General features: G+C 36.7%; 1 non-coding gene across 1 annotated transcript; it reads right to left on the bottom strand.

Moving 5' to 3' along the window:
* Positions 1-17985: 17985 nt before the first annotated feature.
* LOC140615678 (U6 spliceosomal RNA) lies at positions 17986-18093 on the bottom strand. Its single transcript, XR_012016161.1, has one exon. It is a non-coding gene; the product is annotated as a U6 spliceosomal RNA (small nuclear RNA).
* Positions 18094-26527: the final 8434 nt, after the last annotated feature.

The raw sequence follows: 26527 nt of genomic DNA, 5'->3' as shown, positions 1-26527 counted from the left end.
ACTAAACCGCTGCACCACCCAGGGATCCCTAAAACAGACTTTAATGGCCGTTATATGACCACTACTCTGTTGTTAGACGGTGGGTGGTTTATTTCGTTAGTTTTCTCAGAGATCCAGGGATCCAAAGGCAGTGCGTGGTTTAGTGTACTTCCTACTGTAATGAAAATCTTAAAGTTTAAAGCTCTTTTCAGGGTTAGAGGTCAGTGATATTTATTTATTTATTTATTTATTTATTTATTTATGAAGTTATTTATTTAAAATAGAAGAAGGGTTATTTGGATAAAAGTTTTGGTAAGTTTTAATCTGAATATAAATTTGCAAATAGATATTCTTATCTGATTTTTGCTTATTGATAATCCCTTTCCTATTTGAAAGGAAGAAATTTCTTCATTAAGCAATTTCAGTGGTAAAATAACTGCCATTCCTTAAAATGCCTCCATCTCTTGCTATATATACAACTAAGTGTACTAATAATGTATCACATAAAAAAGACCAAAACCTCATAAACCTTTAAAACGCTTTTACTTCAGTCCTTTTGGCAGCAAGGTATTATTCTCACAAAAGTTTGCGATTATTTAAGCTTTCAAGTTTGAACGCCAAGGTTTAGGATCAGGCTTTGAAATCTTACACCCATACATTTTGTGTGTTACGTACACAGAACAGCCCCTGCCGTCTAACACGAGGCATCGGCAGCCTGGTCCTATGTCGTCTCCCTGTCTTACCACACACGGGGAATTAAATGAATGTCAACCTTCAAGAGCTTCCATAAGCCCATGGAAAACAATGTGAGTTATATCAGCTTTTCTTGGCTCTGAACTAACCAAGCCCTGCACTGTGATTCAGTGAGTTGAACGTGTCAATATTATGCTTCGTCCTTGTCAGCATTAAGGTACCAGCTACTGACAGTCAAAACAAATTCTCTAATATATTTATAATTGCTGAATGATTTTTGATCCTTTCATCCATCTTCCTCTTCTCTTTCTCTTACTTTTTACTAAAAAGGCAAAATAAAACATGTATAGTAGATAAAGCTGTATGTATGTAGAGAGGAAAATGCCCGGACTCACTTGCCATCAGAATTGGAAGGCACATTGATATAAATATTTTAAAAAATTGATCCTAGGAGCCTGTCAAAACAACCTAAAGAGAGGTCTTACATAGGACCATGCATTTTACTCTGCTGATTTATAAAAGAAAATGACCATGACCCTCTTAATCATTATCTTCATCATCCCAGATATGATCGTTGAATGTCTACCAGGCATCAGGTAATGTCCGAAGCCCTTTACTAATTTTATTAGTTTCCTAGGGCTGCCATAACCAATCACATGAGCTTGTTGACTGTTAAAACAACAGAAATTTATTCCCTCACAGTTCTGGAAGCCAAAAGTCTGAAATCAAGCAAGGTTACAGTCCTCCTAAGACTATAGGGGAGATTCCACTCCTTGCTTCTTCCTACTTCTGGTGTTTGTCAGCTTCCTTGAGGTTGTAGCCACATACAGGACCCACCCAGCAATCCAAATTGAGCTCAAGATCCTTAATTTAATTACAACTGCAAAGATTGTTTTCTAAGGTGACGTTCACGGGTTCTGGAGATTAAAGCATGGACAGATCTTCTTGGGACACGCTCACCCACTATGCTTGCCTTATTTCTAATTGTCACAAATATGGAGATCAACTGAAAATGAGAGAGCTTAGCTATTTTTTAAGGTCTCACAGATCATGAGTGGCAGGTCTTAAGTAGGACTTAAGTAGGACTTAAGTAGAACTCATCCGTTGCTTTCTGTTCTGTTTTGTTCCGTTTTTATGGAGATCTTATTGACATACAAACAAGTCGTGCATACGTAATGTAACACATTTTGACGAATTTCAAGATAAACATACACCTGTGAAACGGTCACCACTGCATTCTACTTAGTTATGTACCCATTGGTATCACTTTCCGAGTCAAGGTGCCTGAGACACCTGATTCTATGCTCCCCACGCCTTACTTGCGACCTTTGAGACAGACTGGGCACTAAGTAACAAGTTATCAAATAAATGAAAATATGAATTCTCACCAGCACGTCCTCTACCAACAACAAGCTATGGCCAATATTCATGACAGAAAGAAAAATGCATCTTATCTTACAGCTGCTCTACATAAACATTATAAAAAATCAATAGCCAATGCTAACCTCTTTCCAGAGACGTTTAGTATCAAAATTTAACTCTTGAGTTTCACAAAGAACAAGCTCCAAGATATAGCTCAATGCATAGGAATCGAACATTTCTTATCTTCTTCCTCTTCGTTTTTTAAATTATACTTTCAAAGGTCAGGGATAACTGAAAGGAGACAGCCTTGACAAATCACCTATTTGATGGTTAAGCACAGCCACTGCCATCTGTGGACTGGTGGGGAATAATTGCAGAGCAACAGGATCAATTTGTTTCCTAGGTATTGCTGGTAACTGAAGGTAGTTGTTTATGGTTGTTTTTTTCCTCAGACAAATTGAGTGATGATTGAAGATGGCCAAACACCACATGGGAACTGCTCAGTCACTGCGGCAATTGTTCTGTGAATGAATCATCCAGCCTCCCTTTCTCTCCTTCAGGGAATTTAGTCACACATTTCAAAAGGCAACTAAAATTTTGGTAATATAGGGGACTGGGATTAAAAATTGTAAGATCTGATCTATTTGATGAATAATTTTCTCAGTGACTTTATTTTTCATTCTGGTTTTTCTTTGTCATTCATGTATTCACCATGTTTATGGCAGCTGGGGCAATTACCTTCCGGGTAAATCATCCTGTTTCATCATAGACCTCTTGTTTGGCTCAGAGATACTTTCTTCTTGTTTCAACATTGGGATTCCTTATCTGTTCTCTAAACATTCCTGAGTTTGGCAAGAAAGCTCTGGGCATTACAAGGACGATGACAACCAAACTCTATCATAGGTCATGGAAAGGGAGTTGGCCTCGGCATCAGATTCATGGATCTGAGGATGGAGAGATTCAAAGGAGTAGAATTCAGGGACAGTGAAGTGTTAGGCTTGAAATATAATTGATTTGAAGTATATCATTGAGAAACAACCTGATACAAATGTACCTTAAGCCACAAGAAACCAAACTTTCCTAGTATTTCTGATGTTCAATTTCTTAATTTATAAAATGTATATTATAATGTACTTCAACTAAGATTCATATGAAAATTAGATGAGTAGTTCATGTCAAGCACCTGGCATAATGCCTGGAACATATTAGGTGCTCAAATTGATAACCTAATAGATGTTGAGGTAGTACAATTTCAGAAAGTTTTATCCATATTTTGAGCAGAAATTTTATTATGCTGTTATTAATTTGTTACCTTTGTAAGTTCTCCAGTGCCCAAAGTTTACTCCTCAAGTAGACTAGCTCAATAAACGAAAATTGAGAGAGCAGATAAGTTGATAAGTTCTTAGGGAAAAACCTGTTTTAACCAAATTTATGACATAGGCAGATCAAATCAGAATGCTAATTTCTTAATTTTCGGGTTAAAATATAATTGTCATGCAGTTTGAAGTATTTGAGCCCTTATTATTTTATCTCTGTTGGCAGACTTTATGGGAAACCAAATCATAATTAGAATACTATGTGGAATCTGAATAAGGAAGTATGGGTGAAGAGAATTTTAATTACTGTCAGGTTTCATCTCCACATCATGGGTGGTCTCATTAACAGCCCTGGAACGTTTGGATTTCATTGTCTACTTTTCCATTTCTCTCGAATGTGGGTTGGATGGATATTACATTTATTTGTTTTTATCACTCAACTTTTATGACCAAACTCCTGGCAGATCAATTTCTTTTTTCCTTCAGGAGTGTTGATATCCTCAGTCAGGAAATGGTCAGTTTTTACTTGCTAAGAGCACCTCTCTTTATAAGACATTCTCATCTTTCAGCATTTATTCATTGTGTGATTTTTACACTACAAGTGTCAGAAAACCACCTTATTTTTCTTGTTTCTATAATTCTTGGATCACCTCTCTCTGAAGATACTACTTAAATTTTTTTCTGGCTTTAATGAAAAATAATTGATACAGTCCACCGTACAAGTTTAAGGTATGCAGCATGATAATTTGATTTACATATATTGTGAAATCATTACTGCAGTCGGTTCAGCTAACATCCATCATCTCATATACATGCAATATAAAGAAGAAAAAATAATTCTCCTTATGATTAGAACTCTAAGGATTTGCTCTCTTAATGATTTTCTTAAATATCACACACTAGTGTTAACTCTAGTCATCACGTGACACATTAGATCCCTAGCATTTATTTATCTTAAAATTGGATGTTCATACTTTTGACCGTTTTTTCTAATTCTTCTTTCTCCCACACTGCCTTTGGTAACTACAAGTCTGATCTCTTTTTTATGAGTTAATTTTAATTTTGTTTTTTTTTTGTTTTAGATTCTACATATAAGTGAGATCATACACTATTTATCTTTCTGTCTTCTTTCATTTAGCATAATACCTGCAAAGTCCATCTATGTGTTTGCAAATGTTAGGATTTCCTCATTTTTTTTATAGCTGAACAATATTCCATTGTGTGTGTGTATGTGTTTGTGAGTGTGTACATAACTTATTTTATCCATTTATCCACTGATGGACACTTAGTTTGTTTCTATGTCTTAACTATTGTAAATAATGAGGTTTTGAACATGTGGATGAAGATATCTTTTTCAGTTAGTGTTTTTGTTTCCTTTGGATATATTCCCAGAAATAGAATTGCTGGATCATATGGCAGTTCTATTTTTAACTTTTTGAGAATCATCTATACTGTTTTCCTTAGTGGCTGTACCAACATATAATCCCACCCACAGCACTCAAATGTTCTCTTTTCTTCACATTCCTGCCAGCACTTATCTTTTGTATTTTTTACTTTGGCCATATCTAACAAATATCTCATTGTGGTTTTGATTTGCATTTCCCTAATGATTAGTGTTGCTGAGCATCTTTTCACATACCTATTGGTCTTCTGTGTATCTTTTTTGGAAAAAAAAAAAAAGTCTATTCATGTCCTTTGCCCATTTTTATTTTATTTTATTTTTTATTTTTTTTAAATAAATCTATTTTTTATTGGTGTTCAATTTACCAACATACAGAATAACACCCAGTGCTCATCCTGTCAAGTGCCCCCCCCCAGTGCTTGTCACCCATTCACCCCCCCCCCCCGCCCTCCTCCCTTTCCACCACCCCTAGTTCGTTTCCCAGAGTTAGGAGTATTTATGTTCTGTCTCCCTTTCTGATATTTCCCACACACTTCTTCTCCCTTCCTTTATATTCCCATTTTTAAATCGAGTTGTTTTCGCTATTACTGAATTGTGTGAGTTCTTTATATATTTTGGATATTAACCCCTTATGAGATATATGGTTTGCAAATATTTTTTATTATTCTGTAGATTTTTTTTTTTTACTTTGTTGGATTCTTTTGTTGTACAGAAGCTTTTCAGTTTGATGTAGTCCCACTTGTTCATTTTAATTTTAATTGTGTTTTATGTGTCATATCCAAGAAATCATTGTTAAAACCTCAGTCAAGTAGCTTTATTCTTGCTGTGTGTGTGTGTTTTAGGAGTTTCATACTTTCTGGTCTTATTTTAAGTCTTTAATCCATTTCAATTTAATTTTTGTGAATCATGTAAGATAGAGGTCTAGTTCCATTCTTTTACATGTGATTATCCAATGATCCCAAAACCATTCATTCAAGAGACTGTCTTTTCTCCATTGAGTATTCTTGGCTTTCTTGTCAAATATTAGTTGAATGCATATGCTTAGGATTATTTCTGGCCTCTTCTGATCCATCAACTTATTTGTCTGTTTTTATGCCAGAATCATACTGTTTGGATTGCCGTCGATTTATAGTACAGCTGGAGATCAGATGCCTCTAGCTTTGTCCTTTCTCAAGATTGCTTTGGTTATTCCAGGTCTACTTTGTTTCCATACACATACTAGGATTATTTTTCTTATTTCTATGAAAAAGATTATTGGAATTTTTATTGAGATTGCATCAAATTTGTAGATTGCTTTGGGTAGTATAGATATTTTAACTTTTTAAATTTAATTGAATTTAAATATTCATTCTTCTGATCCATGAACACAGGATATTTTTATATTTGTGTGTATCTTCAATTTCTCTCATCAGAGTCTTAAATTTTCAGAGTAGATGTCTTTCACCTTGATTCAATTTATTAACTATTTTATTGTTTCTTTAAAAAAAAAAGATTTTAGTTATTTGTTTAAGAGAGAGAGAAAGAGAACATGAACTGGGGAGGAGTGATGGAGAGGGATAAGCCGACTCCCCATGAGCAGGGAGCCCAATACTGAGTTTCCATCCTAGGATCCTGGGATCATGACCTGAACCAGACAGACGTTTAACCAACTGAACCACCCAGGAGCCCCTTACTGTTTCTGATGCTATTATAAATGGGAAAATTTCCTTATTTCTTATACAGAAAATTCATTATTAATGTATAGAAATACTACTGATTTATATTAAAGTATTCTGCAACTTTAGTGAATTTATTGATTAGATATAAAAGTTATTTTTTTCTGTGAATATAAAAGTTTTTAGGTTGAGTGCTACTCATTTTCTTCATTTAAAAATGGAGATAATGAAAAAAATGGAGATAATATTACCTAAAACCTTTTTTTTTTGGATAGGTCTAATAAAATAATACTTTCAAAGTCCTTAACACAGTGCCTGCCATAAGTATAGACTCAACAAATGTTTTTAAAAATTCTAATTCCTCTAACATTTATTATTTTTTCTGTCACCCAAGTTGTCACAAAAAGGGAACTCTCACAGAAAGGAATTTTCATCACCCACATAGCTTGCTCTCTATGCTCTCTTGTCTAACAGTTGTCACATGATCATTTGAAAGAGTAAAGACCACCCTTATTTCGATTAGCTGGAGAAAGATGTTGGAAATTCTTCAACTTCCCTTTGTAAGGGTACTGGAAGCTGGAGCCTTAGATCCCTGTTTCGAAGAGGAGTCAGACAAACTAAATAGGATAATGCACATGGGTGACCTTTAAAAATGGCAGAACATGTGGCATATAAAGAGGGTAATTGGGGATCCCTGGGTGGCTCAGCATTTTAGCACCTGCCTTTATCCCAGGGCCTGATCCGGGAGACCCAGGATTGAGTCCCACGTCGGGCTCCCTGCATGGAGCTTGCTTCTCCCTCTGCCTGAGTCTCTGCTTCTCTCTCTCTCCTTCTCTCTCTCTGTATTTCTCATGAATAAATTAAAATAATAATAATAATAATAATAATGCAATAAAGAGGGTAATCACTATTCCTTAAGAGGAGGATGGTAACTATGTAGAGAACACGGGAGCAGTACACACAACAGTGAGGCTTTCTGGAGTTGGCAAAGGGATAAATTCTACAAACTTTCAAGCAATTCCTCTGATAAAAAATCTTGAGCAATCACTTGCTTCTTTAACAATAAAATTATCACAAGGCAATCTAACAACATAACAAGACAAAGTGCTCTGGATGTTAACGCCTTCGGGTGACATCTTCTGAAAAGTATCTCCCCTACAGAGATTACAAAATGGTATTATTCTTGCTTCACTATTTTCATATGCAGCAAGAAGAAACTACAGGCTAATGAATCAACACGTCACTTATCCAGCCTCCTCCTTTCAGCAGCATTGCTTTAAATAATCTCTTCTTTGAATTATTCAATAATTTCACCAGAAGCACAGCAAGGATTATTAGTCAATCTTTCCCATACCAGGCATGGTTGGAAGGCTTAATAGTTTGAAACTCAAAATTATTTCTTAGTTATGTAAATGCTTGTGATACATCATTTGTTCATGAAATATTTCATGAAATAGTGAGGCTGCAATAAAACTTTCACTTTGAAACAAGAAACCATTTACTATAAGAAGAAAATAGTCATGGGTTTATCAAGTAGATAAAGCAGTCATGGGCTATTAGATACATACATACTAAAATACACAAACACTGCAATTCTTAGGAAGAAGTGGATCCCAATAGACTGCCTCTATACACATTAGGCCATCTTTCAACTAAAAGCAATCTCTTAGAAAGTCTTTTTTTTTTTTTTTTTTAAATACATTCTTCCAAATTGAAACCCCAGAAATCTCTTTCTAACGACATCCTTGTATAGAATGGCTGTCCCCTGCTCGACATGCTTTGGTTGCTGCCATCTTGGGCAGAATCAATTTATCTAGTTTGATCTGGGCTCATGTTGTAAGTCGCTAATTGCCAATAGCTTCTGTCGCTCACATTATCAGAATGGATCAGAGCATGTGTTAGTAGTTTACCTCCTCAAAGACCAGGGCCTTTATGCTTCTCTGCTTTGCCCTTGTCTGACTTGAACAACCTGGAGAAATTATCTTTATTCTAATGGAATTATGTATGATCAGTCCACGCAGTTCTAGTATGTCGTGTCCTGACATTGAAGGGAATCAGATGCAGGGTGCATCTGCTTTGAGATCAAACCGGGACAGAGAAGCAAGCAGGACACAAGCAGTTCTTCATAACCAAAGAGGCTTAGGCTGAAAAATATGATAAAAATCATGCATTTAACTGCATATGTTTTCTTGTGGGGAGATTTTCTTACAAAATATTTACTTAGCATCCCAAAGAGAGAAACAGGTACCAGACATCTGCGAGATAACCTCAAAAGCTGTTTGAAGCATTATACATTGATTTCAGGAGCTCAATTAGCTTTGCCGAGCATGGCTACGTGCAGTAATGTAGTTAGGTGTCATTTGACTCCTCTTACATAGCTTACAGTCTGTGGATGTTCCACTTTGCTCATAATTAAATAGAAAGATGGGGAGTAATAGATGAGGTCTGGAAAACAAAATGAAAAGGACTGCTCTCCATGCCTCCGTTGTAGGCTTCCAAACCTGAACTAGGATAAAACATGGGGATAGAGGGGAAGCTTTTAAATTTGAATTTAGATTAGACATTTCATTATCTAAGAGTCATTGGTAACTGGAAAGGCTTTTGGATCTGCCCAGATTTTTTCTGGATATAGAGAAGAGCAAGTCCATAAAGTAATTTTAACAGTGGGAGAGTGAGACAGAGAGAGAGAGAGAGAGAGAGAGAGAGTTCAATGCTAATCCATCTGTGAGATTCAATAAACCTGTTACACATACAGCAGCGGCTGACTATAGTAATGTATGGATAGATGGATTAATGCGTGATTAAATAGATAAATAAGTGAATACGTTAAAATACAGGAGTTCCTTTCTTCAAAGTCAGGTCTGGGTTAACATAGTCACGGGGAAAACCAGTGCAGCTTTGGGGACTACTAGAGTTGCAACTGGACCTGACATGCCTCTTTCTCCCCCTCTGGTCTGTCTTCCTCCCTGGGTAGTGGTTTTATTCATTCGAAGGCCATATTCCTGCAATTCTTCCTCCAGAAAGGAAAAGAAACTTAGAAATAAAAAAAAATATCCCAGAGAAAGGCTCCATTGCCTTGGTTTTTGTCATAATTAGACAAATCACTACAGTGGAGGAGGGGTAATGACAAGGTGACTGGTAAGTTCACCAGGAAACAAGTGGGTGCAATGGGAAAGGAATTGTTCCCCAGAGAAGGTGGGACATGGTCAAACTGTCCTGGAAAGACAAAAATACTTAAGGACTATGCCCTATGCCCTCCAATTTTGTTCCCAAAAAATAAATTGCTGAAGTTCACCATTCTCTGGTGAGAGGGATGACAAACAGATTCCGAGCACTGAGAGCCAACAGTTCCTGTCGGTGATTGTGAGGACCTACTGACAGCCACAGCTGACATTGTCTGGGGAAGACAAGAGTAATAAATGCTGTGAAAAAGGTAGACAAGTAACACCTTGTAACAGGTAAGGAAATGCTGCTCATTATTCAGAAGCTCTACTTCCTACTATGAACGCAAGTTCTTTGGGCAATTCTCAGGAGTGGTTTTGTTTATAAGAGAATCTCTATTAATTGTAGTTTTTTCATATATATACAGAGCAAGAACTAAAGTATATTAACTGCATTTCAGAGCACAGAAGGAATCAAACATTTTATGACATTTGTTTTCAGTTGATTTATCTGGGTTTGCCGGGCTAGACTTTTACAGCCAGTTTCAATAAGAACATAATTTTCCAACAATTTAAGGAAATTTCCACTATGTGAATACTGATATGTTGGGTATGTATTCATGATCCCCAAACTCATCTTACTGTAAAAGCACAAATAGCATTAGAATCATTTTACTTTTTTTGTTATTGTAAAAGGAGCTTATTTTTAAATATATATATATATATATATATATATATATATATATTAATTTTAGGGAGAGAGAGCATGTGTGCATGAGCAGGGTTGGGAGGAGCAGAGCCAGGGGGAGACAGAGAACCCCAAGCAGGCTCCACACTCAGCGTGGAGCCCCATGCAGGGCCTGGCCTCACGACCCACGAGATCATGACCTGAACCAAAATCAAGAGTTGGACACTGAACTGACTGAGCCACCAGGCACCCCTAAATGAGCTGATTTTCTTAATACACTGGATAAAATTCATATCCAAACATTTTAAACAATCCAAAAAATTACAGAAGAAAGTTGCCTGTAGTTTTTAATGATAATATGTTTTCCTATAAATTACTTTCTATATATTGATGTACAACCAATTGCCTCAAATTTCCTTAGCTTTTTAAAAATAATTTTTAGTTAGTTCCACTGACTTTTCCAAGTATTTTACTAAATTTTATTTCTAACTTTTAGTGTAATTCTGTATTTATTAATATTAATGTTTATTGGTTGTTTAATGTTGTGTTTAAAGCTGTATGTTTTCATGGATATTTATATATTCTTTTATATTTAAGTATATTCTCTGGATATTTATATATTCTTCCATAGGTACTTCTATTATCTGGACATTCATAGGATTCTTTTAATTTTGAAGTTTCTTATTATTTGAAGTCCGAGAAACTCAGAATGTATTTTACCCATTTTCTACATTTGTTTTATGATTTTCTAAAAATTATGGACTCTTTTTTATTTTATAGGTTTTTGTCTTTAATTTGGAAACCTATACTTTGTTTAAATTTGGACATTTTCTGTATTTTATTTGTTCGGTTCTCTTTATATTTTAGCTCTCTATTGTTGGTCCAGTTCTTTGCTTTAAAAAAAAAATATTTGTATCCAGCCTGCTTAAAATCAGATTCCATTTCCTTTACTGCCATTTTTATATGTTGCTGTTTCTAATTTAACTTAAAATACTATGGTGTCATTCATTTTCTCTTAAATTCCTTAATTTCTTAGTTGGAATGATCCTCTACTAATTTTGTTCAGTTTTATCCTTATCTCTTATCTTATGCCTGCTTTAGTCTTGATCTGTTTTCTTAATGGGTCTAACTCAACACTTCTGCTTTACAGATGAAGACTTTAGGACCACAGAGATGGAATGACTTCCTAAAAGCCCGGGTGAGATGGATTACTCTGCACATCTCTCCGTGGTGTCTCTCCCTCTCTAAAATTGCCACTCCAATAACAATGTCTGGTCAGACTAGAGGCTATAAATTTTGCAGCTTCAAAAAGAAACACACAGCTTAACCAGAGCCTTCTTTATCTACTGGCTCCATAAGCAAATGCAGTCATGCTAACAGTATAAAGTGAGATAAAGCCGACCCAGAAAGACAAATGCTGTATGATCGCACTTGTATGTGGAATCTGAAAAGGTCAAATTCATAGAACCTGAGAATAGAATGATGGTTGCCAGGGGCTGGGTGGTGCGAGGGGGTGGGGGAATGAGGGACATCAGTCAGAGGGTTACAGACTTTCAGTTTTAAGATGAACTAGTTGTGAAGATCTACTGGAGAGCATAGTGACTATAGTCAATAAAACAGTGTTCTGTGCTTGAAATTTGCTAGGAGAACAGATCTTAAGTGTTCTTACCAAGCCTAAGAAAAGGGAAATGTGAGGTGATGTGTGTTAGTTAACTTGATTGTGGTAAGTACCGTACCACATATGCATATTAAATCATCGTGTTGTACACCTCTTAAAAACGGGAAGTAGAGCACAGTGGTAAAGAATGGAGACATTAGAGCCATAGTCCCTGGGCTGGAATCCCAACTCCTCCATTTCCAGTGCTATGCCTCTATAAAACCTACCTAAATGTCCTAAGCCCAGTGTCTTCATCTGTTAAAAAAAAAAAAAAAAAAGAAAAAAAAAGATAAAGAAAAAGGTTGATAAAATGATAAAATTAGTATTTTCCTGATATTATCAGTATTTACCTGGTACAAAGCATTGTTGTAAGGATTATTTAGGTTAATACATATAAAGCCCTAAAATATCCCACAGGCGTTATTACAGCGTTGTTCTTAAAGTATTGAAACATGAGTCTTTGGGCCATGGGGATGAATCATCATGTGTGGTGAGTGATGAGGGTGAGACTGGCATGGAGAGGGCTGCATAAAGACATAAGGAAGAAATGCGCTGCCTCCCTCAGGCCCCTGACTCCTTCCTTGTTACGAAGATGATGTCACCCTCTTTGTTTCTGTCACTTACATGCCTGTTATATAAGCATTTAATTAAAAGCCACATATAATATATGGAGTATAATTACCCACATTGTAACAGAACATTGAGGGAGCAAGATGGCTCACTAGGACATATTGGGGTACTTGGGCGGTTGATTTGGTTAAGCCTCTGACTGTTCATTTCAGCTCAGGTCATAATCTCATGGGTCGTGAAATCGAATCGTGGGGCTCCATGCTGGGTGCGATCTGCGGGAGAGTCTTTGCTCTTCCCCTAATCCATGCTCTCTCCCTCTTAAATAAATAGGTAGGTAGATAGATAGATAGATAGATAGAATTCTAAAAAAAATCCACAGATTACTGAGGAGAAAGGACTCTTCACAGAAGTGTGGTTAGGGTAAAGGAAATGCAACTAGGGATGAGAGGTCATCATGTATCCTCAGGCGAACAACATCTCACTACTCAGAGGTCGAGGAAAGGGGGTGCTTGCCAGGATATGGTGAGACCTGCTGCTTTCAGGAAGTGTTGCTCCACTGTAGCTGAGTCCCTCCTACAGAAAGGCAGCTAACGCCAGCCTGTGCCAGGGGAAGAAAGGAACAAACATCTCAACTTTTCTATTTCCCCATCCTCCAGTCTCCTGCTTGTGCCTCTCATTGACTAAACTCCATGATAAATCAAAGGACAAGGATGTCAGCCCCTAAGCTGTGTCCCGGTGGTACTGTCAGCCACTCAGACGTACATGCGTGACTGTATTGGTTTCAACTCTGGTCTCACATTCAAGCCTTCAATCAAATAACTCCAAATTACCCTACATCTCTGGGGTGGATGATGTGAATTGGCTCACGCATCCTCCACTCCGTCTGCCCTTCAGGATGCTTTCCTCTACTGCAGAGGCTGAGAGGCTATAAACCAAATTTCCTAGACCCCTTGCAACTACTGTCCTGGATATGAAAGCAGGTTGTGCTGATAGGATGCTTACGTGTGTGGTTCAGAATGCAGACACAATGCAACAGTTATCCTGCTGCTGCTGGTTGTGCAGGCCATCAGGGGGACGGGAACTAATGCTGAGAGGTGACTGCAGAGCACACACTCCACCATGCGATGTCTATTCACCAACTCTGGAGGGGGGAAAGGCAGTGGGGTGGGGTGGTGGAAGCAGTGTAGCAGCATTTTCACATCACAGCTCTCCTACGTGGTGTGCTCTGGAACCGTATCCCGGTCAAGATTCCTGCTAGTTCACAGTGCTGGCACTAACTTTGTAAGCACATATTTATCTACATTAAATCCTTTCCTACTCGAAGGAGCCGGAGCGTGCTTTGTTTCCTGCACTGAACTGTGCCTAATACAAACCCGACTGTTCCTACTCTTCAGCACACACCATGCCCTTCAGTGTTATGGGTCACTGTAGGGCAGCAAATAGAACTCAGGATTCCCTGATCCTAAGGTCTTTGCTTGCACTAACTTTCCTTCCTGAAAATCTCACATTTATGTAATGCACTCTGGCTAATTATTCTGCTCCAGGTTCAGTGCCAACGAAAATTCCTTCATGGGACCCTGTTCCTCCCCTCCCTCCCTCTCCTCCAGGGCCTCCTCTTTCCCCTATTGTTCTCTTTATCTCTTCCTCTTGTCTTTCTCTTGCTCTCTCTCTCCCTCTTTTACTCTCTCTGTACGTGGCTCATTACATACCTCTAAATGTCTATAATAATAAACTCTTCTTCCTTATTAATCAGAAAATATTTAGGAAATATCAGAAAGGGAGACAGAACATGAGAGACTCCTAACTCTGGGAAACGAACTAGGGGTGGTGGAAGGGGAGGAGGGCGGGGGGTGGGGGTGACTGGGTGACGGGCACTGAAGGGGGCACTTGATGGGATGAGCACGGGGTGTTGTTCTGTATGTTGGCAAATTGAACACCAATAAAAAATAAATTTATTATTTAAAAAAAAGAAAATATTTACCTCCGTTTCATATATTTATGTCCACTTCCACTAAATGTATACAGGCATACCCCATTGCTTCTTTGCTTGCTTGTGCAAAAGATTCACCAGGGCCTATGCCAATGCCTTTGGAATAGCTATAGGGTTGATGAATATTTTCAGGTTGATGATGCGTGAAAGAAATTTTGTATTCTACGTGCAAACATCGTCTTCATAGACTCACAAACAGAAGCCTATGACTTGCAAAGCTGATACCCTAAAATTGTGATCTGTCATTGATATTCTTTAACATTCAAGCCAAACCAGAATGTTGCAGAAATTGTCAATGGCTTCTAGTTGAAGATGAATGTATGTTTTTTAATCATGAGGAAAAAAAAAATAAAGCACTAAGATAATTCAATCAACGTGTGCATTGTTTTAAATCTGGCTCCAAAACTAGAAACTCACATCTGCCATTACTGAATTCCCAGAGAAGCATTTGTTGACTCCTAGAAAAAGTCGTTCTTTTTATGCTTCTATGTCATCTAAATATACACCCAAACATCTATTTCCCTCTCTGTTCAAATGTATATATTCAAACAAAAAAAAGTTTTGGGCTTTTCAAAAGCATACTACAGACGTGAATGAATATTGACACGCATGACTACAGAGGAGCACCATCTATGCCGAGAAACAGGAGTGGGTGAGTAAATGCATTGCAAATTAAAAATCCGCGTATAAATACAAAATCCTTTAAGTGGAGATGCCTTTCTTAGCAAGGACATTGTGGGCTTGAGACCAAGCCTCGGCACCGCGCTTAACTATGTAAACTTGGACAGATTGTCTCCTGTCATTGCGTTTCATTGTGGTTGCACATCAAATGGGAAAACTGGGTTGTATCTCCTTTGTTCTCTTGAATTAAAGCACAAAACAACCCCCAGAGGATGCTCCTGAGTACAGACTAGATTTAGAGCAGATGTTCATCACATCTTGAGAGCTCTCACGCCACAGTGAGGAACACGGCGTGACGGCCAAGGAGGTTACTTTGGGCTTCTATCAATCATCTCGTGGGTCTGTGGCGAAATTAAAAGGCTAAAAGGTGGCTGCAGAGCAGTGCTTCTAGGGGACGCCAGTTCCTGCCCTAAGATGCCAAAACAGCGCGTGCTCAGGAGGCATCAGTTCCCCGATCACACAGATGCTTGGCCCACAATAGCCCGGGATCCAGATGTTCAACCACAGTAGAACAATCCAAACGTAGAGGGACCATATAGAAGAGGCTTTACCACATTGTTTTTCCTACCTTGTGACAGCTTTCATTTTTCTTTCTCTTGTAATTCTCAGGACTGAATGTCTTCATGTTTTCATTCTGCAATGGACCATTTTAGGCTCATATTTTCTACCGAACCATGAATAATATTGCAATAGAGGTTTGTAATTATAGTACTCGTTTTAAGGAAAGTCATAGTTTAAGGGGGAGAAACAAAGTTTGAATGTCTTTGGCTTTAAAAAATGATTTTCAGTAACAATTTTAATATAGCATTTTGAAAGAAATTAAATTTGATTAAAGTTGAAGTCAATAGTATTTACCTGTGAGAACAGAGATTATCTATGAATTGATTAATCATGTAACCTGGTTACACGGCTTAGCCCAGAATTCACTAGGTACTATTCCAAAAGTGCTTTGAGGCCAGTCCCCACCAGGTAACAAATTGCAGAAGCTCATCCTAGTGAATACATTCCCTAAAACTGCTGCTTCATTACCATTTCCTGTTCACACTGATGATTTTCATCCAGTACTAAGAACATCGCAATTTTTTGGTTATCAAATCTTAGGCTACTGATGTATCTCAGGAAAGATGCATACATTATGTACAAAGGATCACATCTTCAACATACTCCCCTCCCTGCTTTCTCTTCTGCCTGTCTTTCTTTTCTTTTCTTTCTTTTTTTTTTTTTTTTTTTTGGTGGAAGTTTGAACATGAGGTAATAGCCTGCTGATAAATTAATAGCTGCAGCTGGTTTTATAGCCCAAATTTTCCAGTGGTGCAAATAGAGTAGAATATAGATCTGTGATAATGTAATTAGAGCTTGCCACTGTAGTATATTGGAAATGTTGAATCGGGACTTAGGAAACTGAGATTGCAGTTCTGTTTTATTATTAAAATATATATATAAAATAAAGATGCTTAATTTATTTGGTTGAGTTTTAATTTCTTTATTTGTCAATAAGGGGTTGAAAGAGGTGGTCTCTAATGTGCCTTCTGCTAATTAACCCGTTACAAGCCATGTCTGCCCTAGCATAAACAGGAAGTGCCTATATTTGCTTTGTTAACTAATATTTCAAATATACACTTTCCTTTTCACACTCATGATGTATAGTGTTTCCTTCATTAGATCTGAAACCAATGTATGAACTGTTCAAAAGTTTTAAGAGGAGATAACTAATGATAAGCATCCTCAAAACAGTAACTCTCTAAAAAGTAATATATAGTCAGAGCACAGAGCCTAACATATTGGAACTCTACAAATGCAGAAAATACGAATCAGCTGAATATCAGCTGTGAATTTAACATTTTATGTGCTTTAATGAAGGCTGATAAATATTACTCTATATGAGGCTACTATGCATAAACAATTTTTAAAAAATTAGATGACAAAATATTTTTAAATAAATTATAAAGTACTTTAAATTATAAAGAATATATCTGTTTAAGTTTAGAATAGTTCATTAAACAACCAATAAAGCATCAGTTTTTATTTTAAAAATATTTTTTATTTAAAAAATGACTTCATTTTTCATTTGTTAAAGCAGAGGAAAATAGGGGCAAAAGATGTCTACCATAAAGGCAAAGAGACTAGGAAAGAGTCAAATGACAAAAATCAGTTAACTCTGATATGGCCTTGCATAAGGGAAATTGATGTTTTCAAACACTCAAATATTAATTCACTGAGTTACTGAGTTTTAGAGCATCACTGAATGTCATTGCCCTTTGAAATGTCAATTTACCAATATTCACAGTTCATTAGCTGGATTAATCCTTAACCTTTGGAGACCTTCTCTTTAAAAGGCACAATTCAACAAAGAAAAATTAACGTTCTGGAGAGAGAGCCACCATGAAACTTCAACTATTATGGACCAAAATACATAAAAACATATGAGATTATACACACACACACACACACAGACACGCATGTGCACACACACAATCTCATAAACAAAGTCGACTGAAAAGATAAATGAAAATATTTATAGAAGTTATCTTTGGATAGGAGATTACGGGTAACTTTCAAAAAGATATTTTAAGACTTTCTAAAATTGTGAATTATTTTTGAAAAATAATTAACCAATTAACTAACATATAATATATGTAGAAGTCATTTGAGTATGTGAACTCTGTTTCTTCAGTAAATGGATTCTACCACTTGGACCAGTAAATATAACTTCGCTTCATATTAGAATCACCCTGGGAGCTTAAAAAAAAAAATCCCATTATTCAGGCTGTACTCTATGCCAATAAAATTAGAAGCTCTGAGAATCAGACGTAGACATCAGTGGTTTTATTTGTTTTTTTGTTTTTTTTTAACACTTCATGAATCATCCTTGTGCAAGGGGCATGCTAGTCTTCTCTGTATTATTCCAATTTTAGTATATGTGCTGCTGAAGTGCGCACAAGACATCAATATTTTTAACGCAACCCCCACCCAGGGGATTCCATTGTTCAGTGAAATCTGAGAACCAGTGATACAGAACATAGATATATGTTATATATAATAAATTCAAGGACTTTACATTGTGGAAAAATGACAAAGATGCAATTGTCCAATAATAAGTGTTCAGTGATGGCATTCTTAAACTCCTTCTCTGTCCTTGTCTTGGCAGACTTCTCAACAGATTGTCCTTCCTTGATTCATGCCCATTTCCACACCAGTTCACAAAGGCTTCTGTTGATTCTGTGAATGCCTGATATTCTTCTTATAAATTCCTTTGTGACATAAGATACTCAGTTGTTCGAAGCCTGTACCCCTAAATATATTCTTAAAGCATTATTAATGTAGTAAATAATTTGAACTAGGTAAAAAGAGAAAATAAAGCTATATATATGTAAAATTAAGTTGTATATTTTTAAAGAAAAAAATCGGACTAATACTTTATAGTAGGTATAGCAATGCTTTATAGACTATAGTCCATAATAGCTAGTAAGATATACTAATTATCATGTATATGACAGTATATTTTATGATTTTTTTTTCTCACAGATGTTCTTACCAATATAATTAGGTAACTACTGTAACTGCATCCATGTCACAAATGAACAAATACTATTTAATCAGATGAAAGGTTTGAAGCCAAGTGGTTTGATTCAGCCTATTGTCTTAACCACAATGCTATAATGTTTATTAGTGGATTTTGGCTCTTATGATGGTAAAAAGAATGCAAGAGTAAGATAGAAGTAACTTGAAAGTGATTACAAAGTGAAAGAGTCTTGGGCCACACAGGTTTTCGTAAATGTATATTCCCTTGACCTGGTTTTGGTATATTACCTCAATCATGTTGTCTTGTTTAATTGTTAATAAAACGCCCTAAGGTTCATTAAGTTGAATCTATTACCCATGACTAGAAGAATAAGGAGAAACATGAACCTCTGTATATGTGGGAAAAGAATATTACTCATTTTTGCCTGATTAATAGGTTAATCATCCCATCATGCAACCATGGAATGAAATTCATGTCATATGAATGGTGGGATGATATAAATATCTTAAAATTGTGATGTGCTTTGATGCACCTTTGCATCCCTCATGACACCTAAATATTAAAGAATTTATTTCAGTTTTTAAAAAGTTACTGATATTACTAAGTCATTACTAAGTCATTACTAAGTCAAAAACACAAAGTTTTTCTATGTGTTTGTTATCTCAAGATATATTTAATAAAAATCAGCTACATTTAGAAGATGGAGCACAAAACCAAAAGGAGGGATCCTTTCCCTAAAGAATTTTCTCCAAAATGAGGGTCCAAATATTGAAAAAAAAAAGATATAGTATTATCCTATTTCAGGTAATTATTAAGTGAAATAATAAGTAACACTCATCTTACTTCCATTTTTCAGCCAAGAAATCTATCAAATTTGCATTTCCACTCCTAACCTTTATGCTAAATCTCAGAATCTTATATCTAACTGCTTAACTGGCATATACATGTGGATGATTAAAGCTAACAACGACAAAAGCAAACTAGTTTCTGAACTTAAACCTGTTCTTTTTTTTTTTTTTTGAACTTGGCCACAGCAACTTTATTTATTATTTATCTATCTATCTATCTATTTATTTATTTTTTATTGGAGTTCAATTTGTCAACATATAGCATAACACCCAGTGCAACTTCTTTTTTTAATAATAAATTTATTTTTTATTGGTGTTCAATTTGCCAACATACAGAATAACACCCAGTGCTCATCCCATCAAGTGCCCCCCTCAGTGCCCGTCACCCATTCACCCCCACACCCCGCCCTCCTCCCCTTCCACCACCCCTAGTTCATTTCCCAGAGTTAGGAGTCTTCATGTTCTGTCTCCCTTTCTGATATTTCCTACCCATTTCTTCTCCCTTCCCTTCTATTCCCTTTCACTATTATTTATATCCCCCAAATGAATGAGAACATATAGTTTGTCCTTCTCCGATTGACTCATTTCACTCAGCATAATTCCATCCACGTTGAAGCAAATGGTGGGTATTTGTCATTTCTAATGGTTCTATTCATACTTAGTAAATGTCAACTTCATTCTTCTACAGGCACAGCCAAAGTAGCTTGGAATTACTCTTACTTTTTTTTTTTCTTTTTTTTTCTCTTTCTTGTACACCTCAAACCAAAGTCTATCAGCAAAACTTGTCAGCTTAATCTTCCAAATGTATGTAAAATCTGACCCCTTTGGTCACCACCATCCTTGCTACTACCTTGGCATTATATGACACATCCACAGCTAATGTCATACTTAACAGTGAAAGGCTGAAACCTTTTAAGATCAGGAATAAGTCAGGTGTGTCCACAGTCATCACTCCTATTCAACATAGTACTGGAAGTCCTACCTAGACCAATCAGGCGACATAAAGAAATAAAAGACATCCCAATTAAGAGAAGAAATAAAAGTGTCTGTATTTCTAGATGACATGATCTTATATATCTATATCTATCTATATCTATATTTATATCTATATATATATCTATATCTATATATAAAAACCCTGTAGGCTCAACCAAAGAACTGTTAAAAGTAATCAACAAATTCAGTAAAGCTGTAGGATATAATATCAACATACAGAAATCGATTGTACCTCCAAACAGTAACAATGAAATATCTGAAAAGAAATAGTCTTATTCAGAATAACATCAAAACTATAAAACATCTAGGAATGAACTTAACTAGGGAGGCAAAAGATCTCTACACTAAAAGCTTCAACTCTGATAAGGAAAACTGAAGAAGTTGCAAACAAGTGTAAAGATAGATATTCTTTATTTATGGATCAGAAGAATGGATATTGTTAAAATGTCCATACTACCCAAAGATCCAGTGCAATCTCCATCAAAATTCCAAAAGATTTCAAACTATAACCCAAAGCAATAACAATCAAAACAATATGATACTGGCAGAAAACATAGACATGTAGAAAAGAACATAATAAAGAGTCCAGAAATAAAACCCTGCATATCCAGTCACCTACTATTTGGTAAGACAGCCAAGAATACTCAATGGGAAAAGTAAAGTCTCTTCAACAAATGCTGGGGAAGCTACATAAACACATGTAGGAAAATGAAATCAGACCTGTTTTACACGATTCACAAAAATTAACCTGAAAATGGATTAAAGATACTACTACATACTTGAAAATTGCTAAGATTTTAAATATTCTTACCATAAAATAGAACGGTAATGATATGATCCAATGGAGTTGTTAGATGACAGTACAGGGATAATCATACTGAAGTATGTTAAGTGTATAAAATCCAACTTAGGACACCTCTGTTGTCTCAGTCTGTGTGTTGATGTCGAAAAGTCTGATGCCAACCTGAATTTCTTTTTTTTCTCTAAACTTCATTGAGATAAAATTGATATATAACATATAACACTAAAGTGTACTATAACTTTAAGTTATATATATTAGAACAAGACAACAGTGGAGCACTATTTTTAAGAAACCCAAAGAAAGACATGATGAGACAATTGTTTTATACACTCAACCAAATGTCCTTCCACTATTAAGACTACAGCAAAACTGATCTAAACATGCACAAATGTAGGAAACTTATGGGAAAAATATACTCACAAATCCTTCCTATGTAATCCACTAAAAATGACTTAATTAAATCAGTAGATTTTTAGGAAAATGAGCAAAAATGTTAAGAACGGAATGTATGTATTTGTATAGTAAGACCAAAAACAAAGTGAAGGTGGCTAGGAAGAATGGTATTTGAATCTTTCATACTCTGACAAATTAGAAATAAAAACACCACTAAAAATGGGTGGAGAAGGGAGATAGAAAAGAGAAACTAAAATAAGAATTTGGAATTTTTCATCGGGAAAGGTGAAAGTCTATGATACAATTCAAAACTGACAAATTGAATAGTAGAAACTGAAGTATGATAAAAAGGAACTAAAGGATAGCATAAAACTATTGTTATAAAAGAAAATTAAAAGCCAACAAAAAATAGTAGTGAAACAGATCACACTGACAAAGATACAGGGTCATTGTAACACAATTCACAGCAAGTGTATCATAAAGTTATCTGACAAAAATGAAACAGCCTCCAAATGACTGCATTATACATATTTTAAAATGAGTTTCCAGTTGGCTCATAAAATAATGCTGAAGCTAAGCCATATATAAGGGTCTAAAGTAAAATAAAATGATTCAAAAAATAAACTAAAATAGATGGGCAAATGCAGACCACATACCTGAAAGCAAAAAAAAAGGGGGCAACTACCTTGATATTTAAGATACATTTCAAACAAAAAGCAAATTTCAAATTTCAAATCAAACATACACCTTCTAATACTCAGGTATAAAATTATACATAAAAGGATTATGAATATCTGTGCACTACATAACAGCAGTTCATACAGGATAAAAGTCATAGAAGAAAAGCTATAAGACATGAAAGGAAAAATAGAAACACACTATCCTAAGGAGACTTTAACAAGTCAGTCAAATGAACAAATAAATACAGCTAAAAGGACATAACAACATCATTAATAAAGGAGGCTCTAAGATGGATATTTATGAAATTGTATAGGTTCAGTAAATAGAAAACACCTCTGCTTACAAAATGCAGTAAAAAATCTACAAAAATTTAGCATATAATAGCAAAGAAAATATTAATAAATTTTATAAAGAAAAAAATAATACCAACAAATTGTCTGGTCACAATGTAGTGAAACTAAGAAAAATGGGAAAATAAACAGAAATATTTCCATTTGGAAATTAAAATGTAAGTCAAAATTTTTAAAATTTTCAACAGTAATGTCAATGAAAACAATATATTTTAGAATATACAGCAAATAGCAAAAGAGTACTCTGATGAACTGCAGAACCTTAAATAATTGTTAACAATAAGGATGAGGAAACTAAAATGAATAACATCCAACAAGAACAAAATGAACCAAAGACAAGCATTATAAAGACATGTTAGTAAGAGAAGTTAATATGTTAGATAACAGAATAGTATTGAGATGAATTAATAAATTAAAAGTTGGTTCTTTGGAAAATAATTTAAAAGAAAAAAAGAACAGCAAAAAATAATTGACATCATCAAAAATGACTGTTAACACTGCTTTCTAAAAAAAAAAAAAAAAAAAAGGAAGTAAGAAAATAAAGAATTATTTACCCTGTCTTTTATGAGGTAATATAGTTCGTTAACAATTGAAAAGAAAACCTTTAGAAAACCAGAATTATGACAGCTAATAAATAATGTATGATAGTCTTTTTTTTCTTTTAAGCACCCTTTTGGACATCAAATAAAATAATTGTGTCAGGCAAAGATCATTAGTGGATACAAAAAAGAGGCCAAAATTGATGTAGACAGAATATTTGCATACTGCCAAAATATCATCATAGATCATTTTATAATTGCAAAGGAAAAATTTTATTTTTATAATGGAGAAGCTTGGTTGACACTCCTTTAAAGAAGTGACCAAATTTAGCATCAAGTAAAATTACTTGACAATATGTTCCACCTGATGTGATGTAACATGAAGTAAATGATGGTTAAGAAATATTCTCCACAAAGAAAAAAAAAAGAAATATTCTCCACAGATGAAATATTTAAGTGAATGTAATCAAGCTGTTATATATAACTTTAAAAAAGAAATTCAACAATATACACAGAGAAATATCTAAAATGACCCTTTGTGGAGGAAAAAAAAATAGATATGTAAAAGAAAATTTGCCTGGTATCTTGAAAAGTCATTGCTATTTAAAGATGGGGGAGGAAAATTGTTCTGGGTTAAAAGATATGAGGATATTTCAATCAAATGCAAAGTGAACACTTGATCATATTTTATCTTGAAAAGGATTTGATAATAAACAATAGTTAAATCATTTGAAGTTTCTGTAGATACAATATTTTATTTTGGCTGTTAAGGAGTGTGTCCTTATTCATGCAACATTTATGGGTTAATTATCATGATGTTTACAGCTCTTTAAAAAGGATAACAAGGAGACTGAGGTCTCTACACATGTCTGTGAGTATTTATCAATATCTACCATCCACATCTACCGACTGAAACAGTGCAAAGCATCAACATACGTCTAGTGTATCTGTAATCGTGGATATATGTGGTCCATTATCACATTCTTTCATAGTTTAGAATTTCTAATAACAGGTGATAAGCAACCTGCTATTTTTGAAAACTGGTCTAAACACTCCAACATTTTACCTTCTTCTTAATTTTTTTTTTTTTTTCGCCTAATTTTCAACCTCAGTCAAAGAAGTTCTTTTTGCCTGGGTAGACTTGATTTCTTCTGACTCCACAATCTGAGCTTATTACTACTAGAAAATTCACCCTTATTTCAGCGACTCCGAACTGAATTAGTACAGTTAAGAACATTTTTTTTTCTTAAGAATCTAAAGTGTTCACTGAAACATCACGCCACTAACCCTGACTTGATAAAACCTGCAAAACCAACCCGCAGCCCCAGGCAACTGATGTTTTCAAGCCCTGTGCTTGGTGCTCACAAAGGCCAGAGGAATGAGGCATCATAACCGACCCAAGGGAAGGGGAACAGGTGAGTGCTCTGCATTCTCCCTTCCACGTGGCTTCCATCGCCCAGGACAGTCGTGTGGATCATCTGTGAACTTGTTGAACTGGTCGAGAACGTGTGTTGGGAGCGGAGCGCACCCCCTGACCACAGTTTCTTCCACCCCTGGGTCGCAGGGGCCGTGGCCTGCCCACTCGGACCATTCATCACTGTGCCTGTTACTCCCCATCCACCTTAAGCAAAGCTTCTCGGGTTTCAGTTCCGCCAGGGTCCTGTGGCCCAGGCTCGTGGTGCGTGGGGGGTGTGGGGTGCGGGTTAAGCCGGTGGCACCATGAGCTCCGCGTTCCCAGCTCCAATTTACACAGTGTCGGTCCTGCTCCAGGCGCAGCAGCGCTCAGGCCTCGGCCTCCAGGAGCCCGCAGGCAGTGGTGATGCATGACCTTCCTGGGGCGTGACCTGCAAGGACAGGGACTCCAGCGCCCCGCTCTCCGCCTGGCACCCGTGTGCCTACCTGGGGAGAGGCCTCAGCTGCGCACCCTAGCGCCCAGGTGGGAGGTGCAGGGCGCGGGGGCCTCGGCTCAGCACCCAGGAGCCCATCCCCGCTCAAGGCTGCAGAGGGACGGGTTTGGACGCTGCTGGGGATTCGGGTCGTTGGGTCTGTGACCCCAGCTCAGCAGGACATCTTCGTGTCGCCGGTACCCTCGTGTGGGCCGGGGACCACGGGGCACAGGTTATGGGCAGGGGCTGCAGTTGCTCCTGAAATGCGCCTTGAGGTGCCCCCTGAAGACCCACAGGTCCAGCCTGTGCCTCGAAGACCCTCCTGGGGACACGAGCTCAAGGAGCACCTGCCAGCCCGGTCCCTTAGGCCAAGACGAGGCCCCAGGGACACTGTCCAGCTCTCCGGGCTCTGCAGGCTGCTCTTGGCATCACACTGTTTGCTGCACTTCAGTGGCCTTTTATTCTCCCTCCTCCCTTGGATTTTGGATCACATGCTTGGTTTTCAGATGCTCCTCTAGACCTGAGATCGTAGTCTCTCCGTTCGATATTTGGAATCGGTGAATTCTGTTCAAACAAATGAGGCCATCCCTCATCTCCCCGGTGCAGAGTACCCTGCCCTGGAGGGTTCCCACAACCACTCTGCAACTGAACCCATAATCTCTTCCTGGGAATATTCCCAGTGCGCTGAGACCTTCTGTAATCTCCTAATTCTGGACTTTCTTGAGTGTCTTGAGTGTCTAGGAGAGGCAACTGTGAAGTCTCCGTCCCTAATAACCCGGCTACAGCAATCTCATCTGAGGCTGCTTTCATGGTTCACCCTAATATTTTGGTCTTCCCTTTTAAAGTCTGAATAAATTTTATCCTCCTTCTTCCTTCTCAATGTCTGTCTTAGACTGTAAGATTCATATTTCCCTTTCTTATGTCATTAGCTTGATTTCTAATATCTCAGTTTTCAAGGAATTAAGCTTTTCCTTTACCTTGGTCAGTTGGTTTAATCTCCAGCATACACTGCTCTCACTCTGAAATAAAATTAAAGCAAGTTTTCCAAAACCTTCGGTATCCTCTATTAAGTCCTGAGAAAATAGGATTCCCAGAGACGGCCTTGTAGGCACTGTGTGCTTTGGGTATTTAATAATTTCATTGAGTTTCTCTTCCTCAGTTCTAGGTATCCACTTTATAATAAGGGCTTCCATTCCTTCTTGACTATTAATTACATCAATTATATTATCATCTTAGTGCTACTCAAGCTTGCTAAGTCTGAGTTTCTAGGCACATTTCCCAAAAGCTTAAAGCCACCCCCACCCCCTGCACACACACGTCACATGAATTCATCAGGCATACGACCTCACAGGTCC

This window comes from Canis lupus, chromosome 23, assembly GCF_048164855.1.
Source record: "Canis lupus baileyi chromosome 23, mCanLup2.hap1, whole genome shotgun sequence".
In the NCBI taxonomy this organism is placed as follows: domain Eukaryota; kingdom Metazoa; phylum Chordata; class Mammalia; order Carnivora; family Canidae; genus Canis; species Canis lupus.
This window is presented reverse-complemented; position numbering and strand designations above follow the sequence as displayed.